This window comes from Helianthus annuus, chromosome 5 (genome assembly GCF_002127325.2).
Source record: "Helianthus annuus cultivar XRQ/B chromosome 5, HanXRQr2.0-SUNRISE, whole genome shotgun sequence".
Classification (NCBI taxonomy): domain Eukaryota; kingdom Viridiplantae; phylum Streptophyta; class Magnoliopsida; order Asterales; family Asteraceae; genus Helianthus; species Helianthus annuus.
The window spans coordinates 177,304,146-177,316,728 of NC_035437.2; the positions used below are offsets into that span (position 1 = coordinate 177,304,146).

At 31.7% G+C, this 12,583-nt stretch overlaps 1 long non-coding RNA gene across 1 annotated transcript; it reads right to left on the minus strand.

Annotated features, from left to right (window-relative positions):
* Window positions 1–10,956: 10,956 nt before the first annotated feature.
* On the minus strand, window positions 10,957–11,209 carry LOC110939512. The gene is made up of 2 exons (XR_002592313.2): window positions 11,131–11,209; window positions 10,957–11,032 (listed from the first exon to the last, which is right to left on the minus strand). It is a non-coding gene; the product is annotated as an uncharacterized LOC110939512 (long non-coding RNA).
* Window positions 11,210–12,583: the final 1,374 nt, after the last annotated feature.

A 12,583-nucleotide genomic window follows, 5' to 3' on the forward strand; every position in this document is an offset into this window, starting at 1 on the left:
GAGAGAGAGAAAAAAAATATATAATATAAAAAAACAGTGCGTGTGTGTGTTTGGAGATGTGTGGGGTTCCAAGAAAGGGTAACTATAGCCAACCTCTAAATGGCAAAACTAATCCACTTTTAACTTCAACTACTTACCACATTTGCCAAAACAACATTGGATTATAAAAATATTTAGGGACTTAATTTTTTTTTTTTTAAAGTATTTAAAATACACCTCCAACTCAAACGGGCAAAAAGTCAAACAAAAACAATACCCCCGACCTAAACGCGTAAAAGGCAAACAATTACAACATATACAATAAGTTTTACACTAATCCGCCAATCTAATAAATTTACAGGACGATCTATTTTTAACCTAAGCGAACCCTCTCGATTTTATCTCCTCTATAATATCTTGCGAGCTTCGTCTAATCTGATTGAAAACCAACTCGTTCTTTTTTTTTTTTTCCAAATGCACCATCACGAAATAATCACCAAGCCATGAATGATCTTCTTCGCTTTCTTGCCCATCTGAAGAAAATTGTGGATGTCCAAAATGTCTTTGAAATCGCAGATATATATCGGTGGAATTTTGCACCAAGCTCTAAACATCAACCACACCCGATCAGCCATCGAACACACAGTAAAGTGATGCTCGACCGTTTCCTCATAATTTTCGCAAAAAGGACACATAACCGATGTAATATCCACGTTACTCCTTCTTAAGTTAACTCTCGTAGCTAGTCTATCCAAGTTCCCTCTCCAAGCCACAATATTATATTTGATAGGCACCCATTTATACCATTCAAAGTTAGGAAGATAGCTTGTCCCTCTATCTGCAATCAAAGCCTTTTTAACGGCCTTCAATGAGAAACCATCTCGATTGCCATCGTTCCAAGACCACGAATCATTCTCATTGGAAAGCATCACCGTGTTGAGAACATCTAGAAATTCCTGTCATTCCTTAAGCTCAGCCTCCGACTCGGGTTGTCTAGACCACTTACATAAAACACTTCCATATCCACGGTTTTCTTCCATTCTATCTGCAACCCAGCAAGTTTTAAACAATTTCAAACCGAACAAAAGTTGCCATCTTTCTATGAAAGAAAAAGATCACCCACCCATGTGTCAATCCAAAAACGGATCTCAAGTCTGTTCCCCACCTTACCCAAAATCATGCAATCTAAACACTTCCCGTTTAATTTTATTTTAGAAATCAATTTCACACTATTTTTCCAACACCCCACAATGCTACCATTAAGTGGAAGGAAACTCCTATGGTTGTTTATATAATGGGAAGCTTCCACCACCTTCCTCCACAGATTTTGGTTTTCTATCATATACCTCCATCCACACTTAAAAGAAAGGTCTCATTAACCTCTTTGAGTCTGTAGATACCCAATCCCAAACTACCTAGTTAATTTTGTTATTAACACTAGATCCCTCCCAAAGGATTTTTCTCATTTTAGTTTCAAGAATCTTAATAATGCCAACAAGGACCTTATATAAAGAAAAATAATAGATATGGAGACTTTCTAGCACTAAATTAATCAGAGTAAGGCTCCCCCTATCGATATAGTTTTAGCTTTCTAAACCGAAAATCTTTTATCGAAAACTTCAATAACCGGAGTCAAATTCTTAATTCTATTTATATTAGCCCCCACCGCAATCTCCAAATAAGTAATCGGGATATTATCAATTTTGCAACCAATCACCTTAGCAATATCCCTAATATCTAGGTCACACATCCCTCCTCTCTATCTCTCTCTATACATACATATATATATATAGAGAGAGATAGAGTGAAAAATTGTGTGAGAACAAGATGTAGAAATGTGAGAATAGTAAGAGCCAATATGTATTATTATTATTATTATTATTATTATTATTATTATTATTATTATTATTATTATTATTATTATTATTATTTTAACTTGAAAAATAACCATCTCTTATATAGACATCGGTCTGTTTTGTACTAAATAGCCTTACATAAGTAATCCATATGTGTGCCTTCAAAGTAAGAAGTTTCAGATCAAAAATGTTTTACTTGTCTCAGACGTCTAAAAGATCGTATGTCAAAAAGAGGACAAATGTTTGTAGTTTTTTGTTACGGTATTTTATTATTTTAATTTTCTTTTTTGGGTAATATGTGGATATATTTGGTTTCACAAATTTTGGACGAGTAGGATGGTTGACAGTATCCATTTGGTTTTCAAACGCATGACACCAATTTGTTTTAACACCTTGCTAGAAAAATCTAATGTTTTTCCGTATTCAAATGTTTTTTTTTTATAAATAAATAAAAAAAATTATGATGTTTGATTTAGCATAATTTAATAAACATGCTTAGGATATGTTGCTACAACAAATATGAGACTAAGGGTAGTGACAGGACCTACTAGGTTAAAAGGTTCAAGGTTTCCGATTAGCCTAACGCAGGCGACAGGTCATGGAGTCCTCCAAGTTTGCAGTACGTGGAGTTCGATCAACTTGTTGTTATTGTTCTTGAATCCTGAATTGAAGGATCTTCAACCCAAAATATTTATGCTGTTTATGTGTTACTGTTATTTGAAGTTTGAAGTTAAGAATAGATCATGCAAAGTACACAATCTAGAGAGAGAGAAAAGAATGTGGAGTGTAAAATCTGAGTCAAGATGGTGTGTCATTTATAGAAGAAAGATGAAGCCCTTAACCTTTGATCCATGACTGCAGTGGAGAACTTATCCATTTTGGTTAATGGAAGTCTTTTGACCTGTGGGTAATAGAGTGTGTTCTTCCACATGCGCCGAATGCTGCTGGATGGGAGAGTCTACACATAAAGCGTGATGTGACTGATCACTATTTCGTTCCTTTTGCTGCTTATAACAGCTGCTCACTTTCGAACCCTTTTAGCTTTCAACCTTTTAAGCTATGTTGTATTCTGACCAGTTTACTAACCTTTGAGCTACCCACGTCATCAGCATCTATACATAATCAAAGTTTAGCTTTATTAATATTGCATTTGCGGTGTGTCAGTAATTAATATATATATTATTTACCTATATATTAAAAACAGAACTGAACGAATAGTAATAAAAATAGAATTGAATGAATAGTAACATTACTAAGGAATGAGTAAATGGTATCGGGTATCGGCACCGGTATCAAATTTACCAAATCGGATGTATTTTCGGTACCGGTATTCATCGGTTTTTACCCTCAAATACTGGTGTTGTACCAGTACCTACCGGTACCGAGCCGTACCGTACCAGGTATATTCGGTACCGGTACCCACTTTTGAGGATTTCGGTTACGGTATTTTCGATATCGGTTGGTACCGAGCTCATCAAATCCTGTAGCAACGTAGCGATGCAAGTAATTGCACCGTTTAGATTACTTTTCATACACACAGTAAGTAAACTGTATTTTGTTTGAATGAGGTTTTATATGCACAACTTATTTTGCTTTATTTTTTGTCTTTTTTCTATAATGAATGAATTGTAGCATATAAAATTAACTTGAATATTTAGATTATTGATGAGCAAATTGTATCGAATCCTGTAATCAAACCTGTATCGTATCGGTACCAAATTTACTATACCAAATCATTTTCGGTACCAATTTGGTAGCCACCTTTTGGTGTTTTCAGAATCGTTACTTTCGGTTCGACACCGGTCTAGCACCATACCTGTATTTATTGATTTTTACCTTCAAATACCATACCGTATTGTACCGAGCATTTTCGATGCCGGTACCTAATTTCGATGATTTTCCGGATCGGTACTTTTAGCACCGTAATAACTGTACTGAAAACAACCGAATTTCAACGTGTAGGACGTGTGGGTCCTATTATTATATATTAGGTTATTTAAAATCGTTTTTTTTAGGACGGAGTGACTATCTTTTTCACGATATTTTTATTTATGTTTTGATATTCAGTATCTGCTTGTGGTTACTAACACGCGTTTTGCAGTCATTGGGTCCCCACCGCAACGCGCGGGCGGAAAATCAATTAGTTAATTTCAATTTCAAACATTTCGATTAATAGTGTAGTTTTGTGATTTTATGTTTTTGGCACAAGATTTTATCATTCTTTCCTTTTAATATATTTAAGTATAGTGATTATTTTGTCTTTTAGTAGTTCTTTGTTTTTTTTTGGTTTTTTGTGTTTAACTTTTAGTGTTAACACTTAGAACTTCTCAACGTTCTAAATTTTTTGTAAATATTATTTTTACTCCCCTCGAGTTTTACATGCTTATTTTTATATACGTGTTGGTATAAATACAAGTTGGTTTAAGTTTCGACACAATTTTTTTTGTTTTGTGTTTTTGTTTTGCGTTTTTTCACGGATTTGTTCGTCGTTTTGTTGTTACTTAACACAATATTTTTGAGGTCATATAGGTTTTTTCCCTTCCTCTCGACCCCCCCCCTCCCATTTTCTAAAATCTTAATGCTATATATCCACGTTGACCCCCTTGACTTTCTAATATGTTTCGGTACAAATTCAACTCCGTCTACGTTTTATGTTACATGAGTCACTTGGTGTTAAAAATCCGGTTTTTTTTTGTTTTACACTTTTTCATTATTTTGGTCGTTATTCAGCTGCTACTAAACACGGTTTACCCCCCAGCAACGCGGGAGCTTAAGACTAGTTTTCATAATATCTAGTTACCTCCCTTAACCACTAGTTATTATAAATTAGTATGACACAAAATTAGATGTCAACAATCTGTCTCGTTGATAACTAATACTACTATTAATAACGTGCAAGAATAATTTGTAAACATATATGATGTTCAAAAAACATACGAAATGTCATGATTCTCTTACAACTCAAATTATTTTAAAAAATAGTTATTATTGAAAAAGGTGATATTATTTTCTTTGATGAGTTGTTGATAATATTACTTTTGGTAAGTTAGTCTTCATTTATATTGTTAGGTGTACTAGAAAATGGAAAAGTATAAAACAAATGAAAAGTAAAAAGTATATGATGTGGTGTGTGGCCAAAATGAGTTCGTACAACAAGTGGCACTAGACAACATCTCTTGTGGTTATCCAAAGAATAATTCTCAACCCTACTTTGTGACGTGTGAATAGTTTTTTGTAAACTTTTCATGTCATAAGTCTCATAACCTATATTTTGAATTTGACCAAGACTAACAATGTTACATTCTGTTAGTCAGTGTCCATTTTTGGTAAATGTATCAATAGTTGAGACTACCAGGGGTTATTTTTGAAGTTGAGACTATTGACGACGACTAACAACGAATAGTTGAGATTATTAAAATCAAATGTTTCTATTACTTAATAGTTCATCTTTATATTTATACGTTATCGTGTATAATCTTTGTTTTTTCATTGCATTTGTTTTATTTGTCAAAATGATACGGTTTACTTTTATTACGTTTATAGATTGTTATCATGACCTTTCTTTATTCGTCATCATGTCTTTAAACCACATGGTAATGGTCATATGGCCATAAAAATTTACATGGTTAGACCATTTGCATCGGGTAGCTTGTTCGGGAATATAAGCCTAAAACGTCCAATTAAATCAAGGAGCGCAAAAGCACTCTACCGCCATGGTTGGTCGTTGTCGAATGAAAATTGGGTGAAAATACTTTATACGTGTGGTTTATGAGCATGTCTTTAATCATGATGGAAATAGTTTCTGGTAATGTGCATGCAAACGTACAATGTGATACCACTTACAGCGCTACGAACCACATCTTTTATCATAGTGTTTATTATCCATACAACTTAAGTCTTATTCTTATTCATTCCTTTAGTCTTTCAGGATCCTTAAAGTGCACATGTATTACATGCCTACAATAAAGTGTCACCTAGGTTATTTTCGTGTAAATGAATATTGTAGCATGAAACGATGAGTTCTTTTACTCGATCACATGATTTTATACAATACAATCACATATTTATTTAATCCATCAAGTGATTAACCAAACATTTAATGAATATGCTAACCATTCTTCATTATTTTTTTTTTATAAAATTTCACTAATTAAAACAAAATCATGAATAAAAACAAACGGTCAATACATATATTATCATCATCATCATACTCGGTAAATCTCACCAATGGCAAAGCTAAAATAGAGTCTGAGGAGGGTAAGATGTAGACAACCTTACCTCTACCCCGTAAGAATAGAGAGGTTGCTTCCAGTGAGACCCCCGACTCGATAGTAGTTTTCATTGGACATAAAACAAATAACACTCAACAATCTAGACGAATGCCGATTAGTGCATGTACCCCTTGTCTTTTGGCTATCAACGCCACCACATGATGCATGATTAACCATCCCCCTCTTTTAACGTTATTTTCACGAAATTAGTAAAATAACGTTAAAATTAGTGCACTTTGACTTTTGCCCCCCGAGTGCCCACACATATATACATTATATGCGCATACCACAAGTCGTGCATAATACACACACATATCTAAGCAAATAACAAATAAGTGGATTGGTCCGCGTGATATGACGGGTGTCATCAAGGCACTTTTAGAGAATGCAATCTAATCCAACTCGTTTTAAACATTGATTTTATGTGGGTATTATTATTATTATTATGTAAATATATACTAATTATATACTTAAGTTTAAAATAAGTAATGCTTAATTTAAATAGTATTTAGTTATAAAAATACTAGGTTATCATCCGGGACTGCTTCTCAGGCTCAAGAAAGTTTTTTATATTCTAATTTTATGAGTAACATCGTATTTAAAATAATACAATAAGTTATCTATAAATGAATTTTAAAGTTTTGGTATAATTGAACATTGGTTTTTGAAATCACAATCTGCTGACTTATGATAAAAAAAATGACAAATGATAATGTTCAAATATTTCAACCAACAAATAAACACACAATACTGAATATAAAAAACAATGTTATGCGAAATGATTTTGATAAACATGATTTTATAAAGTATTAAAGGTCATGATCTATTGCAAGGAAAATATTTCCTTGGCTCGTTGACCATTTGAAAATACCCATCGTGCCCTATTGAACTCCCCGGTATTTTATCAAGTCATTCCAACTGACAGCATTATACTTGTAACAAACAACAATTAGTAAATGTAGATATGAAAATAAAAAAATATGTGGTATATTATTAACATATAAATAAGCAACTTAAATATGCATACATGTGTTGTAACATGTGCTTAGGGAGTTTTTCAAAAAAAAAAACAAGAATTTTCTTTTTTAACCCTAAAGTTTTTATCTTTAACAATTTAAGTTTAAAGTTTAATCTTTGTTTCCTTTTAACACTAAAGTTTTACTATTTGACAATTTAAGTTTAAAGTTTTAATCTTTAGTAATTTAACCCTTTTGATTAATTTGATTTTTCACTTCTAATTCAAAAGTTTCTATCTTATACGATTTAACCACTTTGATTAATTTGATTTTTCACTTCTAATTCAAAAGTTTCCATCTTTTGCAATTTAACCACTGTGATTTTTTTTACTTATGTGTGGTAATCTTGGCTTTTGGGGGTTTTTTAAACAAAAAATGGTTATGCATATGGTTGTTAAAACTTGGCTTTTGGGGGTTTTTAAAAAAAAAATATTTTTTTTACTTTTTACCCAAAAGTATTTCATAAATTACTTTTAACTCAAAACGATTTGTCTTTTTTTTTTTTACTTTTAACACAAAACTTTTTATCTTTTGCAATCTATCCTCACAACTTTTTTTTATTTTCACCTTTGGTCCTTTATAGTTTTTGTTTTCCACAAATTTTTCGCTTTATACTTCGTTCTAAATTTTGTGACTTAACACATCGGAACGTGCGTCTTTGGTTTAACGTTTTTACGTTTCGTTCTAAATTTTACAAGTTAACACGACACAACGTGTGTGTGTGGGTGAACGATTTTACATCGTCTATTTTTTCCCGTTTGACAGGTTCAACATAACGTGCGCGTCTTAAATCGACTTAGTTATAACTAAAGAATCCCCGCCGCATTGCGGCGGGTCATAGTTCTAGTTATAAATAGATTACCAACTGTAGTTTATCATAAATAGATTATAAACTTTGTAGTTTCATAAAGTCCTTCTATAGATATTTTCAATTCCAATTCAAATCCACCAATCCTCTTTATAATTATTTTGGAATTATTGTGTAAACCAGCGAAAATTCTGATGTGTTCAAGTAACCACTACAAAATACGAACAAATTGTTAGTAATATTAGAATGAATTGTTAAAAACTTAATAAAAACCATAAAAGAATATTAATGCAATAGAGTCATTTACCAAGGTATCGACTATATAACTTTCCAAAACATGATACTTTGAATCATTAGGAAGCTCAATAAAGTAGTATGAGTTATTTGTATATTCAAGATTAATGGCATATGAGGTTGATTTCTTCAATATTATATCACAACCATCTTTATTAAAAAATGTAGTTTTAAAAAATATCTTATTTTGCATTTGTAAATGGAGAGTATCATCAGAAGCCAACTTAAGTTCATACATAGAAACTACTTCAGCCATCTGTGAAACAAAAGTAATTGCCACACTTATTTTCTTTAATTTGGTATGATATAAATCTTTATTAATGTTTACACACTTATTTTTTTAAACTTGTTTAATTACTTATGATATTAAATACATGGAATCATTTATACAATAATTTATCATTTAATATTTCATTAAAATGGGTTACAAAATTCATAAAAAAACAACTACCCAATAATTAGTGACATAGTAAACGGCCCCCTAAAATAGAGTACTTAAAAAACATGTTATATAAACAAACAATTTGTATTATTAAAATAAAGTTATTCATAGATACTAGAAATGATAAATGTTAAGAAATCATGTCAAAAAACATAAACAAAGAACTTAAATGGATTCCTTGATAAAGAATTTTGAATACTTTCATTTGAAGTTAATAATTTGAAATTCAAATTCTCGAAAATTACTGTGGTTACCTTTCAAATTACATTTATTTTTGGAATGTGATTATTGATTTATAATTTAAACAATTTTTTAAGAGTTGGTTATGGCGAGATATCTATTAAAACAATTGCATATATCATTATAAAATTTATAAGTGTTAGAATTTTAAAATATTTAAAAATTTTTACCTAAACATATAATGAATATCAATTGACAATTTTGTTTTTAATTTTGAATCTATTATATATAATATTGTTCAATTAGTATGTAATCAATTGTATAGGAATAAAGGTTAGTATATTGTGAAATTCATTTAAAAAATTCAGTCACAATTTAAATTTCAAAGATACAAATGAATTACACCATAAATAAAAATTCATATAAGGAAAAGTTGTAAACGAAAATTAAAAAAATATAACAATTGTTATTGTAAACGAAAATTAAAAAAAAAGAAATTATTGTAAAAATTGACGACTTTTAAATTTGAAAAAAATAAGTATATAATTAGTTTCTTAAAATAGTGTCTCACTACTTTTCCGCCAAAAACCCCAAAAACCAAATCTAGATGCCCTAAAAACATGACACGTGTCTCACACTTATTTTCATTTATTATATACTAGTTTAAGAACCCGCGAGGTTCGCGGGTGGACTAAAACACAAATGAATAAGTTTAATTTATTGAAGTAATCGTTTGAATTAAATAACCGTTCAAGTAATAATAAATTAGTAAACTACTGGCCCATGGCCTTTTGATTACCTTTGCAACTTCAAGCGTATACTTTCCAAGAGGCTGATATATCATTACATAACGGCGCACGTCATGAGCCTCCCATTATTAGACAAATCTTGTCATAGATACAATCACATCCTACTCGAATAAGCCACATTCCACTCAAAATAATCACACGTCCCACTTGAAACATCCAAGTTCACTCGTTAGTGACATGTAGCCACCCAAAGTGTTTTATGGTGACGTGAACCTCCACAAAAAGCAAACTCGCCAAACTCTTGTTCCGTAGCGAATTTATACTTTTTGATGTACCTCAAACGGACCAAAATACCAAACAAATAGTCAGTACGTATCCTAATTTTATTAGCAACATTCGGTCATATCTAGTCGCTCAAAAAGAAGATGAAAAAACAATGAGGTAAATTAATATTATTAATTATTTCAGTAAATAACATAATTACAATCTTGTATACCGTTGTTTTCCGTTTATAACTGGAGCAGAGTTGGCGTGCCTGATGGTTTAAGTGAAGTTAAGCATCCTATCATTGAATACAAATTGGCAGCTTGATCATTAAGGGTCTTCAACCAACCCTTCAATATTAAACATCTCACCCAGTTCTTTTAGTTAGGTAGATCATCCTGAACCTTATTTGCAGACCTGCATTCACAAAAACATGCCCACAACTATGTTAACATCCAATAAGAAAGATTTAACAATAGACAGTGGGTAATTTATTTTGTATATAACCAAGTTAAATATTCATCAATCAAAGTTAGATGTATTTTTTCAAGCTGTAGAGCTACTTAAGTTTCATCTTTCATTGTGTTTTTTTTTCTCTTATCTACAGTAACCAAAATCAATATATGTTTTCGTCAAATCCCCTAATTCATAACAGTCATACCCTGAACTTCAAACTGTGGAAGCAAGACAAAAAAGAAGCAAAAGAACTCTCTGTTGGACCCATGTAGTCATCTTGTATTGGACCATCGTAGTCATCCTCTCAAACTGTTTTACTGGATCGTCCTCATGAACATCATTTTGACCCGTTTGATCATCACGTTGGCCAGTAGAATCATCTTGGAGCTTCTTTTAATCCTGCACGAAATATGTAATGTAAACCATAATTCAATGATCAAATGACTAAAATGCCCTAAATAAGTAGTTCAGGACATTCGTTGGTGCGATAAAATTTGCGACTCTTTTAAGATGAATAAAATATCCTTTTTATAATGATAAGAGAAATTTTGTGGGCCCAACCTATATTATTTTATTTTTAAACCCCTTTAGAAAGGATGGAAATTTAGTTGAATGATAAAGAAACAAAATACTACAAATTACCCTTAATCGCCTCTTTTCCTCTTCTTTTCGTATTCTCGAAAGTTTATATTCCTCCAAAATTGTCACCAACCGCGCCTATAAACAATGTTTTTAAAAGTAATTAAAAAACCATAGGAGAAAAATGTGAAGAACAAAAAAATGAAATATTTTCTGATATAAAGTGTAAAACTCACCCCATCATAAAGGAACAACTTATTTTATCATCTTCCCATGTGACCGTTCTACATATCAAGTTATCAACAATAGCTGCAATCGATTGATCATAAATATTCAGTGAGTTACTCAACCATATGATAGAAATCATGTTATAAACAAAGAAAAAGTAAATACATGGAATCTTCTTGATGGTAATTCGAGCTCGTTCAGCCCGTTTTAAACTTATATGAGCACTTCTTCCACCACTGAATCGGTTTTGATCCTACAAAAAAGCAAAGCAAACTAAAAAACATAAACATATAATTTGTACATGAAATAGTAACTTTAAGCATGAGGGCAGGGCACAAGCTATAGGTGGCAAGAAAGTATGGGCCAAACGGGTCAAAACAAATTAATACTCATGACATTTTGTTTAGTCCTCATCCAAAATTTCATTTTAGATAATATAATAAATATGATTTTCAAATACGCGTACTAACATATTTCTTCAATTGTTTTGAGCAGTAAAAACCACTTTGGGTGACTTTTAAACTGTTTGACCCGTTTCTTTATGAGTTTTAAGAAAAGAAAAATACCATATTGTAATCTTCAAGCCAGATGTCCTCCTCACAAGCAGAGAGCCACCGATCTATGCGGTCCATGATTTCTTTTCGGCTCAAAGCTGCATTTGATACTTCACTTATTTGCGCTTCAATTTTCGCTAAAAGTTCACCCGGGTCCACCAGCCCTAAAACACAAAACACTTGGGCTTCAGTTTTCTAACATTTAACAGGTATATTATTTGCAAAAAATATAAAAAAAGGACAGAAGATATGTTTGCAGGCCCAAACAGCCCAACCTATACTAAAAGATTATTCATTTTCATCCTGCTTGTTTTGAGTTTATTGAGCCTCTCGACCTCTTGTGACGCCTGCCAAGATTGAGGTTTGTTTAATAATATAACCAATAAATATACAACAAAACAATAATTAAAAACAAAAAAAACTGAGACATGGGTACGAACCTGTTGAATAACCTCGGTTGAAAGATATCCTGGTTCAACAACTTCGGCTTCCGACACTCGAATAATGGATGTTACTCTTGAAAAGTGTTGTTTTTCTTCTCTTCTTGTGTTCATTATATTCCAAAGTTCAAATAGAGATGTTACAATATCTTTTAGCTGTATTTTATATGAAAACAGATTATTGTTTGCTATTGAAGTAAAAATATGAAAGCTAAAACTTTTATTCCTATCAAAATTATAACAAATGGATAAAAAGATGTTTTTTTATGACCCTAGCCCGTTACCAGCCCGAAACATCCATCTTGCCACCTCTAATGAAAACTTCAACTAATGTAGGATCAAAGGGTTAAACAATACCTTCTCAAACCGGACTTTTGTCTCTGTTTGCTTTAATAAACTAATAAAGTATATATCAAACTACTTCCATCTCACCAGTCACTGCCAAAAAACATCATTACTCCTAATCA